Source organism: Dendrobates tinctorius, unplaced genomic scaffold (genome assembly GCF_039654945.1).
Source record: "Dendrobates tinctorius isolate UK_male_01 unplaced genomic scaffold, ASM3965494v1 ptg000040l, whole genome shotgun sequence".
Classification (NCBI taxonomy): Eukaryota; Metazoa; Chordata; class Amphibia; order Anura; family Dendrobatidae; genus Dendrobates; species Dendrobates tinctorius.
The window spans coordinates 17,310,166-17,316,926 of record NW_027361708.1 but is presented as its reverse complement, the minus strand read 5'-3'; positions in this window follow the sequence as shown (position 1 = coordinate 17,316,926).

Genomic DNA, 6,761 nt, shown 5'->3' with positions numbered 1-6,761 from the left:
TTGTTCATGTGTGCTCCCCATCCCGTGGGACTGGCATCCGTTGTCACTATGCGTGTTATTTTTGTTACCCAGGGGATCCCTTTGGACAGATTTTCTTGGTTTCCCCACCAAGCTAGGGAATGAATAGTTCTTGAATTTAGGATAATACAACCCTCTAGGTGTCCTCCTATTGCTGACTGGTTGGCTAATACGTCCCACTGGAGATCTCTCGTGTGTAACTGAGCCCATTGGACTGCTGGCAGGCAGGCGGATAGGGAGCCCAGCAGTGACATAGCTTTTCTTAATGTCAGAGGGATTTTGGATTGCTCTTGCTGTAATTTGAGCGATTTTCTCCTTCTTGCGGTCTGGAAGGCGACACTCGTGAATGTTTGAGTCCAGTGTCAGACCCAAGAATTCCTGTACTCTGCTGGGCTCCACTCTTGATTTTTTTCAGATTTAGAAGCCAGCCCAGGCCCTGTAGAGTGTCCATCACCCTGTCCCTCTGTTCTCGGCATTTTTGAGCAGAGCTGCCTGCTATTAAAAAAAAGTGTCTAGATGGGATTATTATTATGTCTTGCTCCCTTATATGGGCCATCATTTCTGCTACTATTTTGGTAAATACCCGCGGGGCTACCGATATTCCGAACGGCAGGGCTCTGTACTAGAATTCTTTCACCCTGCCCTTTGAGACCGCTAACCTGAGATTTTCTGGAGTGTTTGTGGATGGGGACGTGATAATAGGCGGCGCTGAGATCTAATACCATCATGAAGCAGTTCGGGAACAGGATTTTGGTGATGGACCTGATCAAATCCATTTTGAAGCTTTGATTCCTGACGTAATCATTTAATTTTTTCAAATTTATAATCGCCCGAAAGGTGCCGTTTGGTTTGGTTACCAGAAAAAGAGGGGAGTAGAACCCTCTGCCCATTTCCTGCAGGGGAACCTCCTGGAGGACTCCTTTTTGTACTAGGCCTAGGACCTCGCTTTCTAGAGCTTCCTGTTCTTGCATACTGGATCTCAGTGGCGTTATTACATACTTCTGAGGTGGGAGAGAGAAAGTCTATCATTAGGCCCTCCTGGATTAGGTTTATGATCCATGGGTTGTTTGAGATTCTTCTCCAGGCTGGAAGGAAAAGGGTTAACCTCCCCTCCCACACCCTGGGCAAACTGTCACTTAGAGGGATTTTTGTCTCGGGATGAGTTACCAAAGAAGAACCCCCTCTCTCTTCTACTGTCATCCCACTTTTGTTCCCTCGGTGGTCTCCTCTGAAAAAACCTCCTATTCCAAAAGGGCCTCTTAAATGCTGCCGGCCCCAAATTTGGGAAACCTTTCTTCTTGTCCCCTGCTTTCTGGAGGATGTCATCTAATGTCTCCCCAAAAAGGAATTTCCCTTCACAGGGGATTGAACACAATTTCATTTTGGTCTGTAGATCCCCTTGCCAACTTTTAAGTCATAGTGTTGTTTGGGCTACGTTTGAAAGTGCCGCTGTTTTGGACGATAACCGGACTGAATCGGCCGATGAGTCCGCTAAGAAGGCAGCCGCTCCCCTTATTACTGGGATAGAGTCTAAGATCTTATCCTTTGGTGTCCCTTCCCTCAGTTGTTTTTCAAGTTGGTCCACCCATACCATTAGGGCTCTTAAAGTACATGTAGCCGCTATGGCTGGCCTGAGGTTACCTCCTGCTGACTCCCATGCCCCTTTTAGAAAAGTATCTGCTTCGGGGCTTTATCCCAAGATGTAGATGCCTCCTCCTCAAAGGGATATTTTCTTTTAAGAGAAGGGACTGTAGAGTTTTTCCTGTCTGGCTTGTCCCATTCTTTTTTAATTAGGCCCTTAACAATTTCGTTTAGCGGGAATACTCTGTTTTTTCTGGCCTAGTCACCCGAACATTATGTCCTGGACTGTTTTATCGGGCCTCGGGTCCAACACCCCCATGGTAGACCTTACAGCCTTCACTAGTTTGTCTACCTCTTCTAGGGGAAAAGCAGTGACGTCCTCCCATTTCCTCATCTGAGGATGAGGACCCGGATTCCGAGGTTTTAGACATGATTTCTCCCGACATCGAAGAGTCCGACTGGGAAGTCACTATCGTGTCTTTCTTCCTCGTTTTGTCCCTATGTTTAAAGGATACAAGGGCACTCTCAACCTCCGATTTAATTGCGGCCCTTAGGTCGGATGCGAAATCCGGAGTCTGACAGATAATTTCTTTTGTGCAAGACTCACAAAGCTTTTTCTCCCACGATATAGGTAGGGGACTAGTGCAAGTGGAGCATTCCCTGTTCTTCTTTTTCCCCTTCTTCTTTCCCTAATAAAGGAAAGGGATTGTATTACAATGGTGAACATTCACGAAGATTACTTACCCCAAAAGTACGCGGCTGCAGGTACCGATTCGGGAGATGGAGTCAGGTCCTGTATAGACTGATCTCCTGGTGGCGATCTGCTCCTTGCCGCTGACATACTGCGCCACGTGGAGTGACTGCTGGAACGGCCATCCCTGTTTCGTTCCTTTTGTCGGTGTTGGTTGTGCTGCTGCTGCTTAAGCTGCTGCCTGGCATGCTGCTCCTGTTGCTGGTCGCTATCCCCCATTGCTAATGATCACTTCCAGGCAGGAGTGTTTCTGAGACCACCATTTTAAAATTTCCCGCCTCCTGTGACGTCACCCCTCCCATCCTGCACCGCGTCTGCCCGGTGAGAGCGCTCCTGCGCATGCGCCGGTTCCAGGGATCCAGAAGCCGGGTTTCACTTCTGGGGCAGCGGCCATCTTGGTACACCTCTGTACCCCGGCGCTGCCCCACATTTACTGGGTCCCCGCGAGCCCCGATCACCTTTCCGGAGCGGCGGCTCCAATGTCTCTCCCCCCGCTCACCCGGCAGCCCGCAATGGCCCCAGCGGTGGTGGCTTCGGGCAGCGCACCCGCCGCGACAGGGGCCTCACCACTGCCATGTACCGATCAGGTCAGCCCCGGATCCGGACTCCATCGATGGACACAGGTACCGCCGTACTGTGGGTCCCCCGTCAGGGGCAGGAACCCAACTGAAGGCGGAGGAGAAGTACCGCCCTTTTTATCTGTAGGTTCCTGTCCCTGAAGGGCGGATCCCCTCTTTCCGTGGTGCTGTCATGGGCGAGAGAGAAATATCAATTTTATTCAGAATTTATAAAAAGACAATCAAAATTATGCATATGTGATTTTAACAAAAAAGGTGCCAATAGTGCAAAGTCATGAGCCCAAATGAACTACAAAAAGTGACACCAAAACTGGGCAGGTAGGAATTATTGTAACATTACATACTAGAAATTGCAGCCTTAATGAAAAATAGTCCTATATATACAAATCATCAAAATTGTGCTGCTAGATGCAAAGAGTCATGTCAAAAAAGCATCCATAGTGACCTACCAGGCTTCCAGTGATGGTGCCGCTTCCCCAACGCGCGTTTCGGCGGCGTGCCAGTTTTGCATCATTTGTGGTCTCAAAAAAGGCTCAGGCCAGGCAACCCTTGCCGCTCCTGTGAACTATACACTGATTACAGATGCATTGTTTGTCATGGTTGCATCATTTTCTGTCTGCATTGGATACCACAACGCATCCTCCTCATGTTTCTCTTCCTCCACTACCCTTGCTGAGCTATACAGCTGCATACCTCTGGGTTCAGACTAAGTGAGATCTCCAACCTCCTCACCCAGCGAGTCACCCTTCTTTTCCTGCACTGACACCACAGTACAGACTGCCTGTGCCTCTGGTATCCGAGTCTTATCATGATCACCTCCGTGATTAACATCTGGTGATGAGGGTCTAGATCAGGGGTGGGGAACCTTTTTCCATCTGGGGGCCATTTGGAAATTTCTACCATCATTCGAGGGCCACACAAAAATGATCACCTTGAGGCTGTGTACCCACGTAAGCGTTTTTTTACCAGCAAAAATGCTTTAAAAAATGCTTAAAAAGAAGCATCCCATTCATTTTAATGAATTCCGCACTTTGTGCATATTGATGCGTTTTTTCCCCTGGAAAAATACGCATTTCTAGCCATTTTCTATGAGACTGGGGACTCGCGGAAAACACGCAAAAAACGCGCAGGAAAAAAAGCGAGCGTTTTCTGGGAAGGAGTCTGGTTTTCATGCAGAAATTTTCTGCATACGTGGGTACATTGACTAAATATATCGGGGTAATTTTCAGGCTAACAATTAATTACGGTAACTCACCCTTAATGTGACGGCTGGAGCTGCTTCTCCATCACTGGGGGCTATATATATCACAGGTGGTACGATATACAGTACTCGGGGGGATATACAGCACTTTCAGGGTAAATGCAGCAGCTGTGGGGGGATATATAGCACCGGGGGGACAGGGATCGTCGGGGAGGCTCATAGATCACCGGGGGGGACAGATCACTGAGGGGTGACACGAAGATCACAGGGGGCACATAGCTTTGGGTGACAGATCACAGGGGGCACATGGGAGCACAAACATCACAGTGGGTACATAGCAGGTGGGCACATAGATAACATGGGGCACAAAGCTGAGAGCCACAGATATCACAGGGGTGCACATAACTGGGGGCACAGAGATCACGGGGGGCACATAGCTGGAGGGCACAGATCACAGGGGGCATAGATATCACATGGGGAAACAGCTGGGGGGGCACATAGATGAAGGGCACAGATCACAGGGGGTATATATAGGTGGGGGGGCACAGATCACATGTGGAAACATAGCTGGAGGGCACAGACCACAGGGGGTATATATAGGTGGGGGGCACAGATCACATGTGGAAACATAGCTGGGGGCACAGATCACGGGGTATATATAGGTGGGGGGCACAGATCACATGTGGAAGTATAGCTGGGGGCACATAGCTGGAGGGCACAGATCCCCAGGGAGGCACAGAGCTGCGGGCACACACTCAGAGATCGCTGACTCTCTGGCACTAGCATCTCCTCTTCCGGGACATGTGGACGGGAGAGCATTGGGAGTTAGTCCCACCCACACAGACGACGTCATCATCATGTGGAGGGCAGGCAGCGTTTTGTAATGAACGCTGCATGCCCGTGCACTTGGGGGTTAAAGGGCCGGCAGCTGATAGGATACAGCAGCCGCCCGAGCATTGAGGACTCCAAGGACCTACCCGCGGGCCGCATGAAAAGCCACTGCGGGCCGGAGGTTCCCCACCCCTGGTCTAGATTCTATCCAGACTCTACTTCATCCGGCCCCAACATGCAAAAATTTTGGGCTTCAGTGCAGATGCTTTACTCCTCTGGATTATGTGATTCTGCAGAGGAGACCTCCGATGCCCATGGAATAGAATGTATGAACAGCACTGCCATCTATGGTTCCCCACAGTCAGTTTGGCATTTGGGAATTTGTGACACGGGAAAAACAAGGGTGATTGGGGTGCTCCCTCTGAGGATTGTACTCTATGTGATGTTAAAGTGGAGGAAGAGGAGAAGAGGCCACTTGGACGCAGTGTTTGTCATCCACTGGAGCACATGCTCTTTCTGGCTCTCATCTACAAGTCCCACCGCAGTACGGTTGCCAAAGAAAGAGTGGAGTAGACCGTCCAGTAACAGATGTTGTCAGTGGTCTTTGGATAGAACGAGATGGTGTTTGCTCAGTAGAGCATTCATTAACATCAACTAACCCACGTACACATCAACTACCAAACCTATTCCCCCTTTCACCACAACCTCGCTTTTTCCAACTCATGTTCTATGTAGCCTTCCCCTCTTGTAACCCTGCCTCCCCTCTTCTTGTGATGCTGCCCTCCTGCTTGCTTCATGTGAATGACGCGTCACTGCGTCATCCACATGGTCTTCTCGGCACCGCATCCTGTGCAGGCATACGTCTCTGCCCTGTTGAGGGCAGAGCAAAGTACTGCAGTACGCAGGTGCCGGGAAAGGTCAAAGAGCCCCGGCACCTGTGCACTGCAGTACTTTGCTCTGCCCTTAGCATGGCAGAGAAGTATGCCTGTGAGGAGCGCGGTGCCAAGAGTCTGTGTGGATGCCACAGGGATGCTTCATCCACACGAAGCAAGCAGGAGGGCAGCATCACAAGAAATGGCAGGTGCTGGACAAGAAGAGCGACACCCCTGGGACCGCACCATCCCGCAGGTGATTATAATAAGTTATTTTTCTTCTCTTGCAGGTCGGGTTGGGGCAGATATACAGCATTATAGAATGCTGTATATCAGCCCTGAAAGGGGATGGCTGAAACTTATATCCGCCAAAATTAGTGACAGGTTCACTTTGAGAAAAAAAAAAGTGTGCCATTCATTTACCTCTCCACAACCCAACCCCTTATTAGGACTAAAGTAATAACAAAAGCATTAGTGGAAACACGATTCTTTACCGACTGATGACCAAATTTTTCCAACTAGTAAAAATGCTCATTAAACTGAACACGAATACCAATGTACTATGTTCATGCTGAATTTCAGTTCAGATGCGCAAACTTACGGAAAACGTTCTGCAATCTCTACTAACAATGAGAGACCAATAGATAAACTAACAGCTTCAGGGAAGAAGATAGTGCCAGGTTACAGTAGGATTGATCACCAGAACCATATCAGAAGGAAAGAGTTGCATGGGCAGTTCTCTCTGAGCACCTGTAAACAGAGAAAACAATGCTGTGATACCAGTAATCTCTCAACATTGAAAGTGAGAACTAGACTTCCCTGGATCCAGAAGAAACAGGAAAGATGTATATCTTTGTACCGTGTTAGCCAGTAGATAGAAAAATATTCAGGATTGAGAGTCCTCAGTAGTTGATACCTTTTAATGGCTA